Raw genomic sequence first — 12,159 nt, forward strand, 5'->3', positions numbered from 1 at the left:
ATACTTCCCTGAAGCCAGGAATGTTTATTGACTTTGGCCAGTAGGCCATTTTACCTGGCAAGCAGGACTACTCACCAACTTAGATCAAGAGACTTATGGGGTAGGGAGACAGCTGTTGGTCCAGTATCCAATCAGGCCACATCCACACCCTGGAATAGCCCCATTCCTGTGACAGGGTGGGCATACGCTACCACAAGCAGCCTCAGTTCTTTGTTCATGCCACCAGTGGAAATTTAACTGTCTATTGTGGAATAGGATTAGATGGCAGCTAAGCAATTTTTTTGTGAATATTGATGACACCTACATATGCCACTGAAGTACCTGAAGAGGTAGTTAGGTTTCCTAAGTCTGTGTGAAACTAGACCTTTGAAAACAAGGGCTTGCCTCTATTTACCTAAAGATTGATGTTCAGAGATCGCTCTCCCGGGGCTTAATTTAGCAGGTCTAGTAAGGATGACTAAATTGATAAAGGATGGCACCCCTGTCAACTCCAATACTCCACAAGGTCACAAGGAGTAAGGGAAGTAGATGGGGAAATTTCTCCCACTGACCTATTTCTCCCAGGGTATGTCTACACTGCAAAGTTAATTCGAAATAATAGCCATTATTTCGAATTAACTTCAGTAGTGTCTATACATGCAAACTGCTATTTTGAATTAATTTGAAATAGCGGCGCACTTAATTTGAATTTGGTAAACCTCATTCTACAAGGAGTAACGCCACCAAATTCGAAATAGCTATTTCGAATTAAGTGCTGTGTAGACACTTAATTTGAAATAGGGCGCCTCCAGCCCTTCCCAGGGAGCCCTGGTGGCCACTCTGCGCACAACCAGGAAAACTTATTCTCCTCTCCCCCAGCCCTGCAGCCATTAAAGGGGTAGACCCTGGCCACGGTGCTTGTGCCGGCTCCAAGCCTGCCAGCCCAGAGCCAGCAGTGGCCACCGAGGCCCCTGATCCAGTGGCCCCAAAACATAAGCGAGCAAGCCACTGGCAGCCAGCCCTCCACCGCTCCTCAGGAACAGTCTGCCAGCTCCCAGGAGCCTGACAGGGACCAGAGAAGGCGGGCGCCTTCCTGGTCCAGGGTGGAGATCATGGACCTTATTCAGGTTTGGGGGGGATGCTCCCGATGTCCATGATCTCCACACTAGACGTAGGAATGCACACGAGACAGAGGATAGCTGCCAGCCTGGCCATCAAAGGCCACATGCAAACCCAGGAGCAGGTTGGCATGAAAATCAAGTTGGTCCGGCGAGACCCCCAACTCTGGGCCCTGAGCTTCTCCTATCTCTTCTTCCCCCTTCCAGCTCCCTCCTCCCAGGTTTCCCCCTTCCAGCTCCCTCCTCCTTTCTCCAGTCTCCCCAGAGATTCATCTCCCCTCCCCCCCAGTTTTGTTCAATAAACCCAGTTTCTATTTTTGAACATATATGTCTTTTGTTTGACATCAGGAAGGGGGGCTAGGGAGGGGTAAGTGGAAGGACGTGAAAGAAGAATGGGGCACTCGCCCCCCGGTGGGGAGGACCAGGATGCTTTTGAGGGTTCCTCAGGGTGGACGCTCTCCCACCGGGCCTCCTGGATCTTGACAACCCTCCGATGGACCTCCCAGATGGCAGCCTGCAGCAAGTGCAGCCGGGCTGATGGCAACAACCCCACGAGACACACCGGCGTGCCCAGGGGCAGCTCTGGCTCCATGTGGCCGATTGCTGTGGTGTCCCGAGTGAGGGCACTCAGGACACTCCAAGACAGGACTGCTTTGCTGTCCCTCATTGAGGTAGACAAGCAAGCAGGGAACCCTAAGAACTGTCTGTCTGGGGTGGGGGTAGGGTCCCTTTAAGCACAGAGTTCAGATAGTGTGTGGGGGTGCTGCCTGAGGCTAAGTCCTAACCCGATGCAATGCCAGCACTGGTTCCGGCCAGCCTTAACTTCAGTTCAGGGTCCACTCAGTGTGGATGCACTATTTTGAAATAGCAAAACGCTATTTCGAAATAGTTTTTGTGTATAGATGCGTTATTTCAAATTAGGTTAATTCGAATTAATACTATAGTATAGACATACCCCCACTGACCTCCTGCAGGGAGGATGCTGCAGAAATTCAACTTAAGATACTAGCTATTCTCATATCTTATACGGACTTTTCTCATCTAGTATAGAGCTGGCTTAAGTTCCATTGCTTTTAAATTTTTTCCCAAATCTATCTGTCTGACCTTTACAACCTTAACTCCAAAATACAAGGACTGATACATACCTCCTCCCAGACTAGGAGGATGAAGAATTGGTCAAAAATAAGAGCTACAAAGTACACAAATTATTTTATTACCCATTTGAATTTAGATGGATCATGTCATGTGTCTGTCTGCTAAATTGAGGAGCTGGCCACTATCTGATACGTCTTTCATGTGTCAATCCATATAGACCATGATCAAGTCAGTGTTTAAACTTGTCTTAGATAAGCTAAATTAGTTGGGGTTAAGTCAGGTTCTCCAGATGTCAGATCATTCGCGGAGCTCTTTTCTGTATCCTTTTCAATGTTTCCAATTTTAACAACTTTTCATCAACTTTCTTCAAATGTGGAACCAGGACTGGGAGTTCATGTTTATTTGATTATCTGCAATGATTCCTTTGTCCTTTTCAGCTTCATTGTTTTCCAAGACACAGTTTCCAATTCTGTCTTCATGAGGTACATTCTTCATTCTTAGATGCATTGGCTGTAATACAACATTTTTTTTCAATGAAACCAGTTTAAAAGTCACCCAAATTGCTCTGTATAACTGATCTATCATCAGTATTTATTACTTCATCAATCATTTTCTCATCTTCAAACTTTACCAGCAATGTTTTATGTTTTGTTCCAGATCATTAATATTTCCTTGAGCAAACATATTAAATAGCATTGGGCCAAGAACAGATCTTTGAAAGAGTCATTGATAACTCTCATTTGAGGATGATGATTCCCCATTAATATGTCTGTTTTGAGATCTAACACTTAGTCAGTTTTTAGTATGTTCTCCACTGAGTTAGAATAATGCTAAACAAAATGGTGAGTGGCTAAGACTCAGATTTTTAAAGAGATCTAGGCATTGCTGCACTTTGTGTTGTAACACCTAACTGATCTAGGAGCTTAAATATATTTTAAAAAAGGAAGTAGGCATGTCCAGATTATAAAGGCATTTAGGCATTATTATGCTCAGTGTGGCGATTTAAGAGCCAAAGTCTCATTTTTGCTTTTTTGCCTTGTAGAAGTCTAAATAGATTGTCAAAATAATGACTTTTATTGTCCAAATTTGTAATCTCATAAAAATTATATCAGATTCATTTGATGAGACCTTTTTTCCATAAAACCATATTAACTGGTATTCACTGTGATACTGTCCTTTAATACTTCACTGACTGGATTCCATCATTCACTAGAACATACTGGAAGCCTGAAGTCACCACTAAGGCTTTTGCTCATAAGTCTTTTCTAAAATTGACCTCACTGGTTGCACATTTAAGTGAGATATAGTTGAAATACCAAGTTAGGTTGTTATAAGATACTGTGGTGATAAATATGAAATACTATATATATTTATCTACATCTTCACTATCTGTACACATATACCATTTTTCTTCTCTTAAGCCAAAGAACATTTATGATTAAAGAAGAAAAGGTGCCATTCTACCATGCTTTTCCAAGGGAAGTGAAAAATAGTGAGTGGAAACATAGGCTCTTTGTAACTCCAGGCATCTTGTGTTTCTGGCAATGGACAAGGCTAAGTGACAGAATACAATGAAATGTTAAATTAGCCTATACGGGGTTAGTAAGGACAGAGGATACATTTTATTTAAAGAAAGTAACATTGTACCTCATGCCAAACTGAGGCAATTTCCTTCCCTTTCCTATACTTCCTAGGTTTCCAGATTTATAATTTTATGGCGTTTGCCAGAGCTCACCTGAAGAAAGCATTACTCAAATAAAATCTAAAGGAAATATTTTTGTTCAAGACCCAGACCCATAAAGCGTAATGACTATATGTTAAAAACCTGCATAATTTTACTATTAATTACACACACAAACCAAATAAATAGACCAGTGTTGCTGTGTTGAATAGAAAATTCACACATTGCTATTTAGTGCAAGGCACCAGGCTTGCTTTCTGTATCACTGGCCTACTTAAGGGATTTCTTACCATGTAAAGTTGTTTGTCTTTTCTTGGAAGCCAAAATATATTGTGTTAAATAGGCTTTACACACAATCCCATTGATGGGGAGAATTATTATTTTAACAGTGTCTGCTCCAGTCAGTTATTGGCATTACTTTCCTTAGTCAGTTATTCACAAAATGAGCTATTTCTTGTTTGAAATAAAGACTCTTTAAGTTAATTGAATTTAAGTAAACTGTATAGTTTCAGTGGCACCTGGAGAATCACTGGCAACAATATTGATTAAATAGGTGCTCCCAAGATTTAGATGCCCAAAATCTCTATCCCCTCTGTTTTGATTTGGGATATGATAGAAGTATGAGCTACTTCAAACAAAGTCTAGAATGCTTTTTCAGTACTACAGTATTAATTACATTTTCCCTTATTAGTCTGAACACATAAACAAAAGACACAATGAGAACAGGATAATGGGTCTGTTTCATTTATAAGATAGCTCCGTCTTATGTTTGTGCGCGCCATACGTACATGCATATTGTTGTAGCTCAAATCTCCATTGCCTTGTATTACATATAATGGTTTGCTCTTCTGTAAGTGAATGCTACCAATTATGTTATATTAATGTTTTTCACAAACTTGCACAGGTAAAAATGAGGACCCGAGAAACAACAGCCTTATGTCACTCCTTAGCATTGTTCCTCTGGTATTCTTTCCATTTTAATTTCCTGATAAAGGAGGGCAGATGGGACAGTACCAGGTGCCCAAACATATGGATATGCTTGACCAAATCATCCACTGAATAAACCCAGTATTCTAAGTTAATTATATCTTGGATCATCTTTCCTAAACATTTAGCTTTTTAAAATTGCTGCAGGCCTTGTTTTGGATGTAAGTTAGGGCTTCCTGAGTATTTGAGATGTGTTCTATAACATGTCTTTTTAAGCTTTTTTTTTTTTTTTTCAAGTTGAATGGAGAAGGCTGGACTCAATGACATTTCAAGGTCTCTTCAGGCATGTCTATACTTACCACAAGATTGATTGCTCCAGAGGTTGATCTAGTGTTCGAATTTAGCTCCCGTCAGCATTCAGTACTCCTCCTTTTGTGAAGAGTAAGGGAAGCTAACGGGAGCATTTGGTCCTGTCAGCCCTCCCACAGTGCGGACACCACAACAACTCAGCTTCAGGTAAGCCAAATCCAGGTACACAAAATGCATAGCTGGAGTTGCGTACCTTAAGCCAACCTTCCAGGTCCACTGTAGACCTGACCTTCCTGTCTTATATTTCCATGTTTCTATATCAACCCTCTAAGCTGCATAAACAATCTTAGACACAAATTTATGTTTATTAATAATAATAATAATAATAATTAATAAGAGCCAGCTGAATCATCTGCTTCATTGCTCACCAAGATCTGCTTATGCCCTCTTCTGTAGGAGTGTTCTGTCTAGTTGTCTATAGCTTAAAGTGTAGTGATCTGCTCAGCAGATGTAAGGCTCTTATTCAATCTGAGGTTGGTGCTTTTTTTCTTCTATACTGAGTAGCTTGATCAGTCTGATCTATGTAAGCACTCATAGTGCACCTAAATCCATTGGGAACTTCTGGAATTCTCCAATTTTATTTTTCATGCTTTTATCAGGACAGAATTGTCTGGCTGAGGTTTGAATAAGCTTTGCATTGTTTGAATGCATAGTAAACAAATCACACAAGTTCAAGAGTATCAGTTTGACATTCCAAAAAAACCCAGTCACTGACAATGAGTCATTGTTGGTCATAGCTTTGCATTGCTATGATTAAAGACAGCTATCTGAGAATTCTTAGACTGGCATGTCTGCCTCATATCTCTTATGCAGAGCCACTTAGGATGAACAATTATTTCTGCATTTGGCAGCGTTATTCTGATCTGTTGATCCATAAGCAGTTCATCTGGTCTAACACCAGTGACAGATGTGGGGGTTTCCATCTATATTATATCTTATAATATTGGGTCTTGTTGTAGAATTTTGTTTGCAATTTGTAATGCTCTCTCTACCAATCCATTCCCGTACATGTAGGGGTGTGAGGGCTGGAAATAATAAACTAGAAATCATGCTGTAACTGGACAGCTTGGAATTCAGAGATGGCCAACAATGACTCATTGTCAGTGACTGGTTTTTTTTGGAATGTCAAATTGATACTCTTGAACTTTTCTGTGATTTGTTTACTATGCATTCAGTAAGAAAGAGAATTTCAACAAATCTAGATAAACAGTCAATAGCAGGCATACCACACAGGTGTGTTCATGTTCTTCCCATTGGTTCAGTGCTGTTTTGTCCAAGGATCTCTTGCAGGGGTTGGCAGCCTTTCAGAAATGGTGTGCCAAGATTTAACTTATTCACTTCTATTTACAATCTGCGTGCCATTTGATACTTTTTAAAGTCAATAATACTCCTACTTACTTTTTAGCAGTTTCATTTAATCTCTCTCAGTAGCCTCAAGTGTGTGCTGCATCCTCCTTCACACCCCTCCTGCAAAGTTTCCACTTTAAGAAGAGATTGAGGACTTCTCTGCACTGTCAGGCAGTTGAGACTGCCCAATAGTCCCTTTGAAACAGGATTAATACAGGTTGAACCTCTCTAGTCCAGCACTCTCTGGTCCTGCAACATTCATGCTCTGGTGTTTTACTTAGCCAAATGTCTACTTATCATGGGTTTCCCGTAATCCCATAAACTTTAACAGCCACCGGTCCTGACTCGCAGTGTTCTGTGCCTTTATTTAGCTCTCATTTACCCCTAAATGTCTTCTAAGAGCCCAGTAAGCCATGGAAGTGCTGTTAATGCTGCTAGACAATACTGACTAGACAAATTCTCTGGTTTGGCACTGGTCAGGTCTTGAGGGTGCCAGACTAGAGTGCTTCAACCTTTTAGTTCATGCCTGCAGCATTCAAACTGGGGAGTTAGGGTGCAGCAACATGGACTGCACTGCTAGTCACACCTGTGTAATCTGAAATGAAGGGCAGTATAGATATATCCTAAATTTCTAAATGAGATTTCCCTAATTTGTGGTATTTACTCTGGTAGTAAATGAATTTTCTGAGAACATTCAGATAAATCTGTTAATTAGTTTATTATTATTTTAAATGGACCATTCGGGAGGGTTTTCCCCTCACTGATTCCTGTGTTCTCCAAATCGCTTTAGGAAGTAATTTAGTTATTTAGACTCCAGTCTCGTAAACACAGATGCAGACAACCTTATGAATCTGAACAGCCTCCTGACACAACGATTTGTATGTGGAAAGCAGAAGAATTATGGGTTGAGGTTGAAATACTATGTGAGGGCAGAGGAAATTAGTGGAGCCATGAGGAGGGAGAGGAGGAACAGAAATATGGGGGTTAGATAGGTAAGGGGTTAGTTTGGGCTGACCCTGGACTGTGGAATTGCATGGTGTGGAGGTGGAGCTCTGTTCTCTTTGCATTGCATAAGTATTTTCATTGTTTTCTTCAGAGTGGCTAGAAATACAACTTTTAAGAATGATTCTGAACCATTTACCCATAATTAAATATAGTCAGCAATGAAAATATTAAATGAAGAATAGTTTTAAACAGAAAGTAATCAACATTGTGACATAGCAGGCAGAGAGCTACAGTCCCACTGGGAATACTAGGAATCATTGTCCATCTGTTAGGGTTAGCCTTGTTTCCATGTGCATATACTATAGGGAAATGGAGGCCATTTTTACTAAGGGCACCCTATTTCATTAGTCCCACTGTAAATTTTTGGAAATTGTCCATTTTGAATTAGGGTAAGTTAGATACTGCAATATTTTTGTTTGATTACAACCTTCTTGCTTCAAATAGTGCATATCAACTAATTTTCAGTGAGTTTTAACTATCTGGAAAGTCTACCGGTTTGTTACTCTTTATAAAGGAGCAAAAATGGATAAGAAACACACATACACATTTTTAATGTGTCCAATAATGTAAGTTTTACTTCTAAACTAATGTAGCACATTTACTGGTAAATTCTGAGAAAAATCAAATGTGTACTCTCTGAATCAGTGCTCTACGTCAAGGGAGGCCACACTATACATTATGCATTCATAACAGAGAATGAACTGTTTTAAAAGCAATATTGGCTCTTAACTATGGAAACATTAGTTTCTCTATAATATTTTAAAACCAAAATATCAGTTTAAGATTGTTACATTTAGGTTTTTTTTGAAGTTGCCCTAGGCCCACTATAGAGATTTAGATATTCACAGACAACAAATGACTCAGTTAAACTACAGCAAATCTATTTACAGTGTTTGGTGTTCATATATCACACATTAGTGTTGACATGTTTTATATGTTCTCTCTTCTACTTTAGAGTTTTGCTTCAGACAGGTGAGTTGCTAGACTCTACAGCCCTAGTTTATCCTGCCTAGTTAATTGGCTGGTTTCTTTGAATGTAGCCTGTGCACACTATATTTTTTTATAAAAGTTAATACATATTGGTCTGTGCTATTTCAGTGAAACTCCTGATACAGCTAATAAAACAAATATATTTAAGATTTTGCAATCATGATTTCTTACCAAGGAGAAGTCTGTGGGAGATGGTTTTCATGCATTTACTTTGGTCCAATGAAATTCCAATTTTAAAGTTTTTTTTTAAATGTATAGTACATGGTGTGAATTTTTCCAAGTTTTTTTTGTTGACTTTTGCAAATATGGGCAACTAGTTATAAATTATTTAAATCCCATAAGTCACCTATTACAAATATAAAACATGGAGCACTCTCCTAAAGTTTTTTATTCCTAGGAATAGTCTCATTAAAATCAGTCTGAATTCAGCATATAATAGGAAGGATTCCCTGTGAACAGTCCTTCCACACATAGAATTCCCTTGATTCTAACATACTCATAGGTCTTGGAATTTGCAATTTTGCAGGTGGAATTCCTTACCTTCCATAGTACAAGTTGGTAGCAAAGCCACTTACTACACAACTGATTAATTCTGAGGAAAATCTAGAAGTTAAAACTCTGAACTCAAAATTTCTAGTAAGCAGGATGTGTACGAGCCTAGTAGATACACAAATTATTCCCTCGTAGGGAAAGAATGGGGATTTAAATGTAGTATGCTTAACTTTTCCTGTAAAAGCTTATATGTTAATAATATTAAAGATAGTAGATTTAATGGTCTCAGACTAGTTCCAAATGGACAGGTGTCTACATTCTTAAAGCAGTGCTAAAATAGGAGTTAATAGGTAATTCTGTTGACAGTTTTAGTGGAATGAGCTATTGAGATTGAATTTTCAAATTAACATATCAGCACCTGAGGTACATGTTGCAGGTCAGAACCTAGCCATGTTGCAGAGTAACATGTGGAAGTATTCACAACTCCCACTTATGTTCTCCCCATACCTTAGGTAAGTAGATGAGTTATTTACACAACCACAGAAAGAAAAAGCCATGAATTAACAATATCGACTGCTTTATTCAGAGCATCTGAATTAGTAGTGGGCATAGTTAGTAGACAAGTTGGAACTGCTCATTACATGGAAAAATAAAAATAAAATCTGGAACACCTGCAATGTACTATGTGGATCAGGATATAGAGAAATGCAAATGAACTCTTCGTCCCCTTCATTTCTTAATTTTGTACCCAGTATAAATACTTCCATTATTTCTGTTCAATCTGAGCCACAGAATCTTCTGGTCAAAGCAGGATGAAAACAAGCATTTGATAGTGAGAGAAGAGTATTTTTGACACACATCCTCAGCATTTTCCTAATGCTACTGGCTGACAAAAAATCACACAATTGTGTGTCAACAATCTCTGTATAAAGCTCCATGATACCTGACCTATAATGACAATTCCTTTGCTTTGGATGAAGTGGTAGATCTGTAGAACAATAAAGCTTCATGCAAACAGCTGTTTTCAGTAAATTTAACCAACAGTTTTGGTTTGCTTCAAATTTCAATTTTTAATGAAAATAAATGATTACAACACATGTCATGGTAGTTGCAGAAGTTTCATTATGAATTTTTTGTAAGTTTAAGGCTCGTACTGCAATGCAAGAAAGTTCAATGAATTGTAGGCTGCTAAGACAATCAAGTGTTTTTTTTTATAAAAGCTCATATAAATGCTCTTATTTTGTATTAAATTCTATAAGATTTTTCCATAAGTCCTTTAACGGCTCCGTCCTTGTTCAAATCAAATGTGAGCCAAAAATATAATTTTTTCTTGAATACTCCAGTTACAATTTAAGTCAATAGCAAGATGCTGTTAACTTCAATAGGAGCAAGACTCATCCTTTGATCTCTATCATTTAATGAGGATGAATCTCTAAACCTCTGAAGTTTTTGGATTACACAGAACCAATTCTCAGGAGACTAGGAATAAGGTAGGAGATTATGGAGCCACTCATGTGTAGGTCACCAGTTCAAATTTAGTCCATCAGACGAATAACCAAAATCTGCTACCAACAGTTGGTCTCAATCGTGTTCCCAGGAGGTAGGTGACCACATCACACGCAAGCCTACTAGAATTAGAATCAATTGGCATCCTTGTTGGCAGACTCAGCAAAGAGGCCCAGGGCTTACCTGGAAATTGAACTAATCTCTTACTGAGGCTTGGGCTTGAGTTACATTGGCAGGGTCAAGGGAAACTTGAGTTGCCTCTGTTTTTTTTTTCTATGGATACACAAACCACTTCAGACTCCGTGGCTATTAATTAGTCTCTTTTGGGAGGACTAGATTCACATGAAAGCATAGTAATAAAATTATAGACAGTGCTATGCTCATTTTTGGCTTTTAAAATTCATTATCTTAAAATGAAACTAATTTGTCATGGACATGGTCCTACTCCCATTAAGGTCAATGGCAAAAATCTTACAGACTTCAGTGATGTGGAATCAGGCCTCCTAATCCTTACAATGTTTGCTTAAAGTTATGTTTAGCCTTGATAGAGAAGTCCTCCTTTGATATAAAATTCAAAGAAATACTGTTTAACTTAAATAAACATCTTCAAAGCAGTGCTGGAAAAGGAGGAGAGTAGGGCATGACATTTCAATCAAGAGCCAGTGCCCAAATATTCTACAAACAAGTTTAGTTTATTACCAGCTGTGAGAGGAGTCAGTTGTCCACTTCCTATGGCCTCAGGTTCCAGCATATTGAACATTCTGTAGAGCAAACACACTTTTTAGGAACTCAAATGAATCAGAATGAATAAGCCAATATTTCCCACAATCAGATCCACGAATTAGTGGCTATAGAGAGAGGGCCAACTACATACCTGATATGTAATATTATTTAAGATGATTGAGTTTCACCAGGGCTGAATCTAGCCTAATGTTTTAGGTATTAATTGTGAGCATGCAATTGAAGAAAACTTTAGAAAAAGACATTTTGGAAAACACAAACTAATAAAAGACCATTCTAGCTCAAGTAATTAGTACTTCTTTGCACCAAAGTCTGTCATGCAGCTCAGTCTGTTGACGTTTTTGTGTTATGAGTTATGATGTAAGGGCACTGTTTGGACCTCAGCCACATCCTTCCAATCCTACTGATTTAAGCCAATGGAGCTAATTTCAGTGGGGTTGCATAGGTACAACCAAAGTTACATTTTGTTCCAAACACTGAAACTTGTATGTTAAATAGGTAAACAGATGACAACTACTCTGGTTATGTAGGGACTTAAAAATGCTCAGAAAATATAGTAAAGAACTCAAAACAGGAGGATAAAGTCATAGCATTTTATCATACCGCATACTATGAATGAGTGCAATTCTATTCACTTAAGTTGAGATGCACCAATTTAAATCAGCAATGTATGTTAGATTTCATGAATTCATATTTTAAATATTAACTACTTAGAACAGTCATTAATTATTTTTCAGTCCAAGTGTAATGCCAAGTTTTACACTTGGATACTGCTTAGAAGCTTGCCCCTCACTTTTTTCTCACTTTCTAATTGTCCCCCATGTCTCCTCTTTATTTTATTTTCCAGCTTGTCTTTTGCTCAGTGCATGACTTTGGCCAAATATCACAATCTTGTTGGGCTTGTTTGTG

At 38.6% G+C, this 12,159-nt stretch overlaps 2 long non-coding RNA genes across 3 annotated transcripts in view; one reads left to right on the forward strand and one right to left on the reverse strand.

The window, feature by feature from the left end:
• Positions 1-12,159, forward strand: part of LOC149524321 (uncharacterized) — a 186,116-nt gene that overhangs the window by 81,421 nt on the left and 92,536 nt on the right. The window lies entirely within an intron of this gene.
• The window catches only part of LOC106732083 (uncharacterized), a 469,210-nt gene continuing 459,614 nt past the window's right edge, over positions 2,564-12,159 (reverse strand). The window contains exons 12-13 of the long non-coding RNA XR_016349643.1: positions 11,209-11,270; positions 2,564-2,702 (exon numbers count right to left, since the gene is read on the reverse strand). This is a non-coding gene — a long non-coding RNA (uncharacterized LOC106732083). The remainder of the gene's footprint in view (positions 2,703-11,208; positions 11,271-12,159) is intronic.

Source organism: Pelodiscus sinensis, chromosome 5 (genome assembly GCF_052426305.1).
Source record: "Pelodiscus sinensis isolate ZL-2025 chromosome 5, ASM5242630v1, whole genome shotgun sequence".
Classification (NCBI taxonomy): Eukaryota; Metazoa; Chordata; order Testudines; family Trionychidae; genus Pelodiscus; species Pelodiscus sinensis.